The sequence below is a fragment of the Lepidochelys olivacea genome, assembly GCF_965140295.1.
Source record: "Lepidochelys olivacea isolate rLepOli2 genome assembly, chromosome: 20".
Taxonomy (NCBI): domain Eukaryota; kingdom Metazoa; phylum Chordata; order Testudines; family Cheloniidae; genus Lepidochelys; species Lepidochelys olivacea.
In genome coordinates this window covers 20,489,002-20,502,740 of record NC_140430.1, presented here as the reverse complement: position 1 = coordinate 20,502,740, position 13,739 = coordinate 20,489,002, and the positions used below count along the sequence as shown (strand labels likewise).

General features: G+C 49.6%; 1 protein-coding gene across 8 annotated transcripts in view; it reads left to right on the top strand.

Annotated features, from left to right (window-relative positions):
- The first annotated feature begins 11,719 nt into the window (after positions 1-11,719).
- Positions 11,720-13,739, top strand: part of SMARCA4 (SWI/SNF related BAF chromatin remodeling complex subunit ATPase 4) — a 57,504-nt gene continuing 55,484 nt past the window's right edge. For 5 of the 8 annotated variants that reach the window (XM_084609821.1, XM_084609820.1, XM_084609819.1 and 2 more), the window contains exon 1: positions 11,721-11,929. The gene's annotated coding sequence lies outside the window, so the exon portion shown is untranslated. Of the gene's footprint in view, positions 11,930-13,739 lie in introns of all 8 variants that reach the window. The other 3 variants (XM_084609816.1, XM_084609818.1, XM_084609814.1) reach the window with 1 other exon arrangement.

Sequence of the window (13,739 nt, the reverse complement as noted above, 5' to 3'; positions counted from 1 at the left end):
AGACAGGAGACTAATATGAGGGAATACAAGGGGGGTGTTGCCAACTTGCACATGTTGAATGCAAGTCTCGTGATATTTGGTGTGTTTCTTAAAGGCCTAGCTGCCAGAGTCGTGGTATTTATGTGAAACTCTCCACTTTAATTGAAAACAAATAAAAGTAAGTTTTTTGCCTTCACGGCTACAAAGCTTGAAAACGTGACTCCTAAATGCTTCAAAAGTCAGAAGGCAAACTTAAAAAAAGAAAACCCAGATATATTAATTTTTTAAAATCTCGTGACTTTTAAGCCAATTGTGTGATTTATGGGGAGGGCTGACTCATTACTCTTTCATGTTTGGAGTTGGCAGTGTTGCAGGACTGTACAGGAGAATGAAAGATATAGAGAACGTAAGTCCAGTTTTCTTTTTTCATAACATATTTTTAACATCCTTTTTTCTGTCTTGTTAACTGCATAAGACACAGTCTCTCAAGGGAGCTAAATATATACTGGATGTAATTCCATTGGCTTTACACCAGGGATGAATTGGGGCAAACATGTTCCCAACCTTCGACCATTATAACAGGCTGCAGAATTTGCTGGTGCTATTCTTCTTCCGAGGTCCTAATGTGCTCGCTTACTAATTTTAAAGCTGCAAATAGAGCGCTAAATAACATCCTTCAAGATGTATAATCTTCTTCCCTTGATTTATAATTCTAAATTCTGCTGCGAATAAAAATGAAGTTCCCACTCTTTCTGCTTTGAAAGTCCTTTTTCATCTCTCAAGTTCCGCCTCCTAGCTTTGCATCTCTGGACTCAGAGCAGGGAAAAGAGGAAAAGGATTTATGAGTCATCATCAAATGTAAGTCCTCTTTAAACCCACCTTCTGTGAGAATTTGCTTCCACTCCTGTTTACCAGAAAAAGCTGCCATCATGCCTCTGTTTGAAGATTTGGTATGTGCTGCCTTGGAAGAGAGTCGATAGCATTTTTCCACAGCTACAGGTCATCCTGTATGTTAAGCTTTAGCAAATTTCCACAAAGTATCTATGCAAACTCTACTAGCTCCGGAATTCTGTGCTAGCAGGTACCTCTAATATGCATATAGTTGTGACCCTAATTTAGCATAACTTGTTTAAGGAACAGCGCATCAAACATTTAGCCCTGCCATGAGTGCAGGGGACTGGATTAGATTACCTCCGCTCTCAAGGTCCCTTCCAGTCCTATGTTTCTATGATTTGTATGGTCTGAGTTTCTTTCATCTCTTTAAAACTATTTTCCAGTTTCTCTGGTCTCTGTTTCACATTCAAAGCATAAACTTTACCATTGATACATCCTCCAACAAAATCATGCATGCTTTTGATGTATCATTGCAAGCCTGATTCTCCAAACATTTCCCCAGCTGAAGAGTTTGTACCTTCTACAGCGTCTGAGTTTTCATCTCAAGGATATGGGGGGTGGGAAATTGCTGGTAGCGGCATGTTCACTGGTGATGGGTTGTTTTTAAAGAAGTCAGTTTTCTTTCCTTGGGGGATTAATTTTTCTCTGTATTTATGCTGTAAATTAGCATTTTAAGATAGAGAAGGAACTCACCATGCACTGGTGTATGTTTTGTTCTCATTTAATGGGTCCTCATAAACATGTTGCTGATTTTGGAAGCATCCACCATGCTTGATTGTTGTCTAAATGGCCCTCGATCCCCCCGTTAGCATTTCTACCACACAACTTCTTTATTATTTGTGTGCCAGTGGTGCATAGAGATCCCTAGCAAGATTGGGGCCCCATTCTACAAGGCGCCCTACAGCCACACGGTAAAAGACGCTCCCTGCCCAGAAGAGTTTACAATCTAAAGGAACAAGATGGTGGAAGAAAGTAGTAGCCCCCTTTTACAAATGGGGATTTGAGGCACAAGAGGGTAGCTCTACACAGCAAAGAACCCATGGCAGCGAGTCTCAGAGCCTGGGTCAACTGACTCAGGCTCATGCTACGAAAAACAGCCGTGCAGACATTCGGGCGGGAGCTCTAAGCCCCTCCTGCCTCGCCAGGCTTCAGAGTCCAGCCCGAGCCCAAATGTTTATGCTGCAATTTTTAGCCCACCGGGTGAGCCCAAGTCAGTTGACCCAGACTCTGACTCGCTGCCAAGGTTACAGAGGAAGTGCGTGGAAGCCCCCAGAACTGAACTCTGCTTCCTACTCCCTTCACCATAAAACCATCCTGACTCTAATCCTAACCCCCCTCATTCCAGGGCTCTCGGACAATTCATGTTCTGGGCTGCACTTTTGCCAGTGACACGTCCTTTCTAGTGTAGTCCAGGAAACTCACATGGTTTTGATTTTGAAAGGCCCACAAAGATATTTGGCAAACCATCAGTCCCCGCTGTGGTCTTATCTCTCTCGGTATTTTGAAAACAAATGTAACACCCAGCTGAGATATTTAACTTGGAAATGTGGCAGCTGTGTAGAGGAGCTCAGAAACTATTTTTGAACACAATGTCATGAGGAGATTTTTTTCATAGTCAGAACAATTACAATCTATCTGCTCAATAATAATAATACTTAGCATAGCCAGCATTACTCTATCTTGCGAACATTAATTAATTCTCACAACCCCCTCTGAGACTGTATTATCCACATTATAAAGATGGAGACACTAACGCCCGTATTCTCAACAGGGCCACTCATTTTGACTAGCTCTGGTTTTGCATCACTAATTTAATACACCGTAAGTCTGATATTTATGAACATAAGAACTGCAAGCCTGGATCAAACCTGAGGTCCATCTTGTCTTGTCTACGATCTCCACCAGGGGCCAGCACCAGATCTTCAGAGGAAGGTGTAAGAACTTTGCAGTGGGCAGTAGTGAGATAATCTTCCCCCTGCATTAGGTCTCCTCTTAATTTCTAATCGTTAGAGACTGTTTTAAGCCCAGAAACATGAGGGTTAATATCCCTTCCAGAGTTTGTTGGTGATTTGTTGGTAACTCTGGATATTCTTGTTATCCATATCAATGTCCAATCCCCTTTTGAAACTTCCTAGATTCTTGGCCTCAATGACTTCCTGTGGCAGATTTCCAGTCTGATTGTGTGAAAAAATATTTCCTTTTACTGTTTCTGCACTTGCCACCTTCAGCAATACTGAGCACTGACGACTCCAAGTGAAGTCACTAGGTGCACAACACCTTTAAAAGTTAGGCCTGAACTCAAGTGGAACACCCCAAAATTGAAGCACTTAAAATAGACCCTGATCCTGCTAGTCACTATGCCCACACAGAGACCCACTGAGTTCATAGCTTCTTAAGGCTAGACAGGGCCATTTTGATCTTCTAGTCTGATTCTCCTAACACAGGCCAAGGAACTGCACTCTATTTCTGCATCAAATCTACAGCTTATTGGTGAGACAGATTAAATCTTTTAGAAAGACATCCAGTCTTGATTTAGTCATAGAGTTCAAAGCCAGAAGGGCCTATTAGATTATCCAGTCTGATCTCATGGGCCATTAACTTTCACCCAGTTATCTCTATACTGAGCCCAGTATCTTGGTCTTTGACTAAAGTGTAATTTACGTTTGGCAAAAGTATATCTTCCAGAAAGGCATCCAGTCTTGAATTGAAGACATCAAGGGATGGAGAATCCACCATGTGCCTTGGAAGTTTGTTCCAGTGGTAAATCACCCTGTTTTTAAAAAAAAAAAAGAAAAAAGTGCCTAATTTCTAATTCTGTTCCAGTGATTATTTACCCTCATTGTTACAAACGTGCACCTTATTTCTAGTCTGAATATGCTTAGCCTCAGCTTCCAACCATTGGATCTCATGACTGTTTCTGATAAAGAGCCATCTATCAAAAATCTTTTCCTCACGTAGACACTTGTAGACTGTGCTCAAGTCACCTCTTAACCTTCTCTTGAATAAAGCAGGGTGAGCTTCTTTAGTCTCCTGCTAGAAGGCATTTTCCAGTACATAAATCACTCATGTGGCTCTTTTCTGAACTCTTTCCAATTTTTCAATATCCCTTTAGAAGTGTGGACCCTGGCACTGGACATAATATTTGAATAATGGTCTCCCTGGTGTCATATACAGAAGTAGTACCACCTCCATATTCCTACTTTATATTCCCCTGCTCATATATCCAAGGATCATACTCTCCCTCTTGAGCTGCCAGTGTGAAGCTGTAGCTAAGTTCAATTGGTATCACTATCTACCACAAACCCTAAGCATTTCTTTGAGTCACGGCTTTCCAGAATACGCTCTCATATCTTACAAGCGTAACCTTCATTCTTATTTCCTACTTGTGAGCTTTGCAGTAACTGGAGTAGAGAAAAGAAGTTTTGAATTACACAACAAAAGAACAGGTTTCAGAGTAACAGCCGTGTTAGTCTGTATTCGCAAAAAGAAAAGGAGTACTTGTGGCACCTTAGAGACTAACCAATGTATTTGAGCCTAAGCTTTCGTGAGCTACAGCCCAGTATCCATCGGTGCATCCGATGAAGTGAGCTGTAGCTCACAAAAGCTTATGCTCAAATAAATTCGTTAGTCTCTAAGGTGCCACAAGTACTCCTTTTTCTTTTTACAACAAAAGAAGAATTTCTGCCAGCTACAGCTCAAAAAGAATCAAACCTGATTCCACCCAGGAATATCTTTCAGAAAACTATAAATGCCCATTTGCACCATCCCCTCCTTCATTTATTCCTACTAATGGAAAGTGCAAGAGAAGGGAGCAGATCGCTGAAGGTATGTCTACACTGCAAGCTGAGATGTGATTACTGCATGGGTAGACATACCCCCACTAACTATCTGCACTGTCATGTCTAAAAACAGCAATGTAGATAGACAGGGCAACAGGGGCTTCAGAGCAAGACAAGCGCAGCTGGGATCCTGAGTATATACTCGCGTTGCTAACCCATGCCACTATGTTTACACTGTCATGTTTAGCTGTGCTACCATGCGTATGGCTATCCATGCTGCAATCACACCTGGGATTACACTGTAGACAGACCCGGAGACTCAGAACTCCTGGATTCTAGTGTCAGCTCTGCCACCAACTCGCTGTTTGGCTTTGGGCAAATCGCTGCCTTAGTTTACACACCTGTCAAGTGTTTTGTAGATGTAAAGCAGCACATACGGGCTTGTGTGTTAATGCTCTGTTTTGCTGTTGCTTCTGCTAAAGACAATGGTAATCTGTTAGCATTCAAACTATACCGTGGCCGGGAAAGACAGAGGAAAAAAATCAATCGGCAATAAACACGTTGGGCTGACTGTTGCTCCATATGAATTTTGAATCAACAGCGTCTGTCTGGCACCAGCGACTACCAGGCAAGAAAATGCAAATCTTCCCTATCAGAGTCGGCAGCGCTCTTTGATTTAGGCTCATTTAATAAGAGTAGGGTTTACAGATTTGTCTCTTGCTGTTACCTGGAGCAAGCACTGAAGTTCTTTTGTAAAATAACAAAAGAAAACCTTCATTCTGTGACAACAGACTCAATGGTCTCCTTTGCTGCAGTGAAAATTAAATGTTTTTTTTTGGGGAAAAGGATAATATGGCATTCTGAGCATGTACCGCTGTAAAGCTCCATGAATAATGTGCATGTTAATTGAAGCTTAATAATATCAATGCTTCTCAAGGAATGAACTTGAGGAGGAAAAGCTTGAATAACTCACACATGCCTGTAAGGGTGCAATCTCTTAAAATGGAACACTCATGCTAGATGAAATAATCAAGTTATATTCATCTGTCAAACTGGGCTGTGAGGCAGACAACTTTTAAACTAGCTGGCACAGAATAAATATTGCGTGCTTGTATTTATAGATACATCCTTTAGTTTATAGCACCCATCATTCACGATTCCAGCATGCATTCCAGATTCAATAGGGTGTCCCTTCACCCACCACCGAAAGGCAGCCATCTCTGGGACAGAAGAAGGCAGGCAGTACACAACCCAGGACTGCCAATAAAATGGCCCCTTCTGTAGCTTTGCCCTCTGCATTGTACTCAGAGCAGTAGAGGCTGGAGACTTCTGGAAGTGGAGAGACAAATCTAACTCCACGCTCCAGCGGGGATTGGGAAAAATGCTTCCTTAAGAAATGCTGGTGATTTTTTTTTTTATTGAAATTGCACTACTGTATTGTGTTCATTTCAGCCACATTATATATACATCTAAGCTTATCTTGACCATTTTATGTAAGTTTCTACATGCCAGAATGAAGAGGCCTAACATAAGAGTCTGAGCTAAAAGTCTCACAGGTACCCACACTTCAATCACCTCCCCAGAAAGAGGGAGAGGTGAAGAGAGAAAGGGAATAAGGAGAAGCAGCGGCGGTTGGGAGATATGTCCAGATACAATATCCCCTTCCCGAATGAAACACGCTTATCATGTTTCTGCTGTTTTTTCCTCTAAGATGATGTTTCCCCCCCTGCCATCTCTTATTGCCTCTCTCTCTCATCTTCCTGTTCATATCACTCCCTGCCCAGGATACAGAGAGGCCTGTTAATATTAGTCCTGTCCGCCTCCTTTGGTTTTTTTCCTGTTCTCTCTTTATATTTCCCTTTCCCACCGCGCTTCTCTAAACACAGGAGAGGCATGGCAGTGGTAGGAAAAGTTGTTTGTGCTCCTTCCATTCCAACGGCCATATCTGACAAGGTCACTGGCTAGCCCTTGCCCACGAGCTGTACCAGAGCCACCCCCACCAGCACAGAAGTACCCACTTCCACTCCATTCTCAACCCTCACATGGTTGGAAGGGGAACTCCCTTTCTTTCACCCCAGCATCCCTTTTCCATCCTCCATGACTGCCAACACCTCTGCCTCCACCTTGAAGGATTTAGGAGCCCAGTAGCCTTTACTGGACTCCACTGAGGTACTGCTGCGTACTTCCCTAACTTCCAGTGCACTGTACATATATTAACAATCCTGCATACACTGCACAGTGCTACATAAACAATCGTCATTCTCAAACATCCATGTCTCCCACAAGCAGATTACATTCTGAAAGCTTTTGCCAGGGAAAGGTTTAGGAGTTTTTTGTGGAATCAAGATTCCTAATCTGGGCAAGGAATCCATGTGACTGGGCACTCATTTTTTAAAAATCTAGAAGGCAAGAGACAGGAGAAAATGGAGACCGGGAAAATCCATCCTACCAGGTATCCTGACATGAATTTTTGCCTCCAGAAGAGCATGAAATTTAGCTGAGGGGGCAGATTCTTCACCCTGCTGAGCTTCCAGATGCCAGCTAGTGCAGATTACAATAGTCCTTTGGGTTGGGCAGAGAATCAGGGGCCATAATTAGCTCTCCGACACCACCTGTTAATTGTAATAGAGAAGCAGGGCCTAGGTTTTGTGGGAGATGCAAACTGTCTCCATTTTGGGTGGGGTCCACAAGGTCTTTGCTGCCCATGAAAGAAGTACTCACCAGCATGTGCATACCTTAGGCAATTTACTCCACTGATCACATCACATTTCCACTCTGAAATTTGTTGACATCAACTATCTAAGCTAACACCTTCGGAGGTACCACTATTTCCTCTGACCCTATCAGTTCTCACACACGAGCAGGGTCAGGCTGGGACAGTAGTTGGATGAATGATAGAGTGCTTTCTCCTCTGAGTCAATGCTCCTTAATGGGTGCCGTGTTGCTGCAAAGGCTAGGTTTAGATTTATCATAAAATTTAGAAGCTGGCCACTAAACACTGGCCATTTTCAGGTGTTCTGGCCCATTATGCAGACCTAAATTCCCCTGCTGTTTCAACTGTATATAGGGCTCCTTATGTCCTGCCCTAAACTATTATGTGATGTTTTCCATGCTGTTAAACAGGTGCTACATTCTGCCCCAGATGTAGTTGAAAGCATTCCTATATTATATACCTCACAGAAATGTGGGGATCCTTAGTGTATGTTTATAAAGTGCTTTGAGAGCCTTGGAAGAGAGGGTCTGCAGAAGGCCAAAGGATTATTTAGGCAAGTACACACCAGTTTTCAGCTGTCACATGACCTAGTGTGCTGACTGAGACGGCCTTTCTCACTAGATGCTGCAAATAACAATGCATAAGCAGAAATGGAAGCCTACACTGTGGCCTCTTTCATGCTGAAAAAGAATGGGACAGATCAAGAGAATCCCAGATGCTAGTGCTGGCAAAGACCGGTTAGATTATCTATGCCACCTTTTCTACTGATAATTTCACTCGATAACCGCCCTGTCCTGTTCTTTCCCTCTGAAGCATCTGGTACTGGCCACTGTCCAAAGATAGGATACTGGATTAGATGGACCACTGATCTGACCCAGCATGGCCATTTTTACATTCTTATAGGGGGAGGGATAGCTCAGTGGTTTGCGCTTTGGCCTGCTAAACCCAGGGTTGTGAGTTCAATCCTTGAGGGGGCCATTTAGGGATCTGGGGCAAAAATTGGGGATTGGTCCTGCTTTGAGCAGGGGGTTGGACTAGATGACCTCCTGAGGTCCCTTCTAACCCTGATATTCTATGATTCTATGAAGATTTCTCCTTAAAGGTCTCTTTTCAAAGGTTTGGTCCAGTCCCAAACAATATGGCTTCCACAATTCCTCAAGGAATCATTCCCCAGTCCAACACACTTCATTCCCAGGGAACTCTCCATGAGTTTCACCCTAAAGTACTCATCTCTTCATTCACCCCATTCACGCGAGCTATTGTCCCCTCAGGCCGCTTCCATCAACACCACTAAACCCGACTGAAGAAGACAGTTTGTTCACACATGGAAGAAAACCCCTTTCACTCCCAGGCTGTGAGAGAGTCCCCAAGAGAACCACCAGCTCCTGTCTCCCCATTCCTGCCTCTTTCATCACCCCCCTCCTCGCTTTGCCCCCCTCCCATCACCACTCAGCCACCATCCTTCCCTTCCCCAGGCACTCCTCCGTCAGCCCTTGCCTCCTCACTCCCCCCAGTCTCCTCCCTGGCTTCTTCCATCACTCCTTAGCCCCAATTCCCTCACCCCCTCCTCCTGAGCCTCCCCATCTGCACCCTATTCTCTTCCCCCACTCCCCTCAGCCCCTTCCCCTTCCGAGTCCCCTCCCCTCAGCCCCCAATTCTACTCCCACCCCCTCTGAGCCCCTCAGCCCCCCATCCCCCTCCTGAGCCCCCTCCCCTCAGCCCCCATTCCCCTCCTGAGCCCCCTCCCCTCTGACCCCCTCCCCTCAGCCCCCCACCCCCTCCGACCCCCTGCCCTCAGCCCCCCATCCCCCTCCTGAGCCCCCTCCCCTCAGCCCCCATTCCCCTCCTGAGCCCCCTCCCCTCTGACCCCATCCCCCTCTGACCCCCTGCCCTCAGCCCCCCATCCTAGTGACACCCTAGTGTCACCCTAGTGACAGAGGATGTGGAAAAAGCTAATGTACTCAATGCTTTTTTTGCCTCTGTTTTCACTAACAAGGTCAGCTCCCAGACTGCTGCGCTGGGCATCACAAAATGCGGAAGAGATGGCCAGCCCTCTGTGGAGATAGAGGCGGTTAGGGACTATTTAGAAAAGCTGGACGTGCACAAGTCCATGGGGCCGGACGAGTTGCATCCGAGAGTGCTGAAGGAATTGGCGGCTGTGATTGCAGAGCCACTGGCCATTATCTTTGAAAACTCGTGGCGAACCGGGGAAGTCCCGGATGACTGGAAAAAGGCTAATGTAGTGCCAATCTTTAAAAAAGGGAAGAAGGAAGATCCTGGGAACTACAGGCCAGTCAGCCTCACCTCAGTCCCTGGAAAAATCATGGAGCAGGTCCTCAAAGAATCAATCCTGAAGCACTTGCATGAGAGGAAAGTGATCAGGAACAGCCAGCATGGATTCACCAAGGGAAGGTCATGCCTGACTAATCTAATCGCCTTTTATGATGAGATTACTGGTTCTGTGGATGAAGGGAAAGCAGTGGATGTATTGTTTCTTGACTTTAGCAAAGCTTTTGACACGGTCTCCCATAGTATTCTTGTCAGCAAGTTAAGGAAGTATGGGCTGGATGAATGCACTATAAGGTGGGTAGAAAGCTGGCTAAATTGTCGGGCTCAACGGGTAGTGATCAATGGCTCCATGTCTAGTTGGCAGCCGGTATCAAGTGGAGTGCCCCAAGGGTCGGTCCTGGGGCCGGTTTTATTCAATATCTTCATAAATGATCTGGAGGATGGTGTGGATTGCACTCTCAGCAAATTTGCGGATGATACTAAACTGGGAGGAGTGGTAGATACGCTGGAGGGGAGGGATAGGATACAGAAGGACCTAGACCAATTGGAAGATTGGGCCAAAAGGAATCTGATGAGGTTCAATAAGGATAAGTGCAGGGTCCTGCACTTAGGACGGAAGAACCCAATGCACAGCTACAGACTAGGGACCGAATGGCTCGGCAGCAGTTCTGCAGAAAAGGACCTAGGGGTGACAGTGGACGAGAAGCTGGATATGAGTCAGCAGTGTGCCCTTGTTGCCAAGAAGGCCAATGGCATTTTGGGATGTATAAGTAGGGGCATAGCGAGCAGATCGAGGGACGTGATCGTTCCCCTCTATTCGACATTGGTGAGGCCTCATCTGGAGTACTGTGTCCAGTTTTGGGCCCCACACTTCAAGAAGGATGTGGATAAATTCGAGAGAGTCCAGCGAAGGGCAACAAAAATGATTAGGGGACTGGAACACATGAGTTATGAGGAGAGGCTGAGGGAGCTGGGATTGTTTAGCCTGCAGAAGAGAAGAATGAGGGGGGATTTGATAGCTGCTTTCAACTACCTGAAAGGGGGTTCCAAAGAGGATGGCTCTAGACTGTTCTCAGTGGTAGCAGATGACAGAACGAGGAGTAATGGTCTCAAGTTGCAGTGGGGGAGGTTTAGATTGGATATTAGGAAAAACTTTTTCACTAAGAGGGTGGTGAAACACTGGAATGCGTTACCTAGGGAGGTGGTGGAATCTCCTTCCTTAGAGGTTTTTAAGGTCAGGCTTGACAAAGCCCTGGCTGGGATGATTTAACTGGGAATTGGTCCTGCTTCGAGCAGGGGGTTGGACTAGATGACCTTCTGGGGTCCCTTCCAACCCTGATATTCTATGATTCTATCCCCCTCCTGAGCCCCCTCCCAAGCTCCCCTCCCTGCCCCCATCAGCCTCCTATTCTACTCCCCCTCCCCCCATCAGCCGATTCTCCTCCGTCCCCGCCCCCCTCCTGAGGCCCCCATTCCTCTCAGCCCCACCAACCCCCTCCCCTTCGCCGCAGTGGCGCGGGCATTGCGCATGCGTGGCCGCGGCGGCGGCTCCTAACTGGGGGTGAGGGGGAGGCCGCTCGCACAGCCGGCGCGCGCCACCAAGGAGAGCGGGCACAGCTCGCCCCCGCCCACCGCCGCTCGAACGCTTCCCTCTCCTACCTCATTGGCTGAGGCTGGCTGGAAGGCGTTAGCGCGTGTCCCTTTCCTTAGCGCCCATTGGCTGAGCGCGAGAAACCCCCGGCTGCGAGGGGTGGGGGAAGGGAGAGCCCTGAGATACTTTCCCATTGGTTGCCGCCCTGAAAGCAGTGGGCGGGGTTATATCGGGATCGTCTCGACCCGTTGGCTGAGGCATGCGTCATGTTTCTTCCCATTGGATAAGGGCGGTTGGGACTCCACCCTCCTTGGCTGAAAGAGGGGAGGAGCGCGAACCACCCTCATGGCCCTGATTGGCTGTGCAACTCTGACGTGCCCGCGAAGGCGCGGCTGCGCCCAGAGGGAGAGGGCGGGGACGGGTGATTGAGTGCGCGAGCCCCGCTAGGGCCCGCCCAGTGACCGAGGCTGCCGCGAAGCGCGCGCGCGGTGGAGTTGGACCGGGAGCGCGCGCGGTGCTGCCTTCCGCGGGGGCGCGCGCAAGGGGGAGCTCGAACGTCTCCCTCACACACGGCAGCGGCGGTTCCTTTGTCCCCCCCAGAAAGAGACCCCGGGCCGCCCGCCCGCCCGCTCGCTTCCCCGGCGGGGATGGACCCCGCGAGCGGCTCCTCCCGGGACGGGCACGGTAAGTCCGGGAGGCCTGACGCGCCGCGTGGGGGGGGGCCCGGCCGGCTCCCCCATTGAATGAAATGGCGGGGAGGAGCGAGGGGCTGAGGGGGCTACGGCGGCCCGGGCGGGTCAAGAGGCCTCCGTGATTTCCCTTTGCGAGAGATCGGCCGGCTTATTGTGTGGGATAGGGGAGCAATTAATAACACCCCCCACAACCCTCCCATCAGCAGCCCCAGGGCACAGCCCCCCCCCGCTAACATCCTCCCTTCCCCCGTCCCTGGGGCCCTCCCCCCATTGACAGCTCCTCCCCCATTGACACCCCCATCCATGGGGCACGGCCCCCCCGCTAACATCCTCCCTTCCCCCGTCCCTGGGGCCCTGCCCCCATTGATACCCCCATCCCTGGTACAGTTCCCCTTCCCCCCCTTACCAGCACCCCCATCCGTGGGGCACGGCCCCCCCATTAGCATCCTCCCTTCCCCCGTCCCTGGGGCCCTCCCCCCCATTGACAGCTCCTCCCCCATTGACACCCCCATCCATGGGGCACGGCCCCCCCCAGCATCCTCCCTTCCCCCGTCCCTGGGGCCCCATCCCTGGGGCCCTGCCCCCATTGATACCCCCATCCCTGGTACAGTTCCCCTTCCCCCCCCTTACCAGCACCCCCATCCGTGGGGCACGGCCCCCCCATTAGCATCCTCCCTTCCCCCGTCCCTGGGGCCCTGCCCCCATTGATACCCCCATCCCTGGTACAGTTCCCCTTCCCCCCCCTTACCAGCACCCCCATCCGTGGGGCACGGCCCCCCCTATTAGCATCCTCCCTTCCCCCGTCCCTGGGGCCCTCCCCTCATTGACAGCTCCTCCCCCATTGACACCCCCATCCATGGGGCACGGCCCCCCCCCAGCATCCTCCCTTCCCCCGTCCTTGAGGCCCTGCCCCCATTGACACCCCCTCCCCCCATTGACACCCCGATCCCTGGTACATTTCCCCCCCGCTTACCAGCACCCCCATCCATGGGCATGGCCCCCCCGCTAGCATCCTCCCTTCCCCCATCCCTGGGGCCCTCCCCCCATTGACACCCCTTCCCCCCATCCTTGGTACACTTCCCTTTCCCGCCCTTACCAGCACCCCCATCCCTGGGGCACGGCCCTCCCACTAGCATCCTCCATTCCCCCGTCCCTGGGGCCGTCCCCCCATTGACACCCCCATCCCTGGTATACTTCCGCTTACCCACACCCCCATCCATTGGGCACTGCCCCCCGCTAGCATCCTCCCATCCCTGGGACACTGTCCTCATTAGCCCCTTCCCCCCCATTGACACCCGCATCCCTGGTACACTTGGCACTGCCCCCTATTAGCTCCCTCCCTTCCCCCATCACTGGGGCACTGTCCCCATTATCCCCCATTCCTTGGTACATTTGTGCCATCAGCACCCCCATCCCTGGGGCACTGCCCCCCACCACGAGCATCCTCCCTTCCCCCATCCATTGCCCCTCACCCTGTTAACACCCTGTCTGTGGTACAGTTCCCTCTTCCCCCATCAGCATCCCCACCCCTGGGGCACTGCCCCCCCCCGCTGGTATTGTTCCTCCCCCCTGTGAGCACCACTATCCCTGGGGCACTGCCCCCCCAGTAGCATTGTTCCTGCCCCCATTAGCACCCACATACCAGTTACACTCCCTGTTGTTACTATCAGTTCTCCCCCATTAGCACCCCATCCTCAGTGCACTGTACTCTGCTAGCATCTCTTCTCTCCCTATCAGCACCCCATCTCTGGTGCACTGCCTCCATTAGCATTTCCGTTCATTCTGGCGTTCGGCCCCTCCTC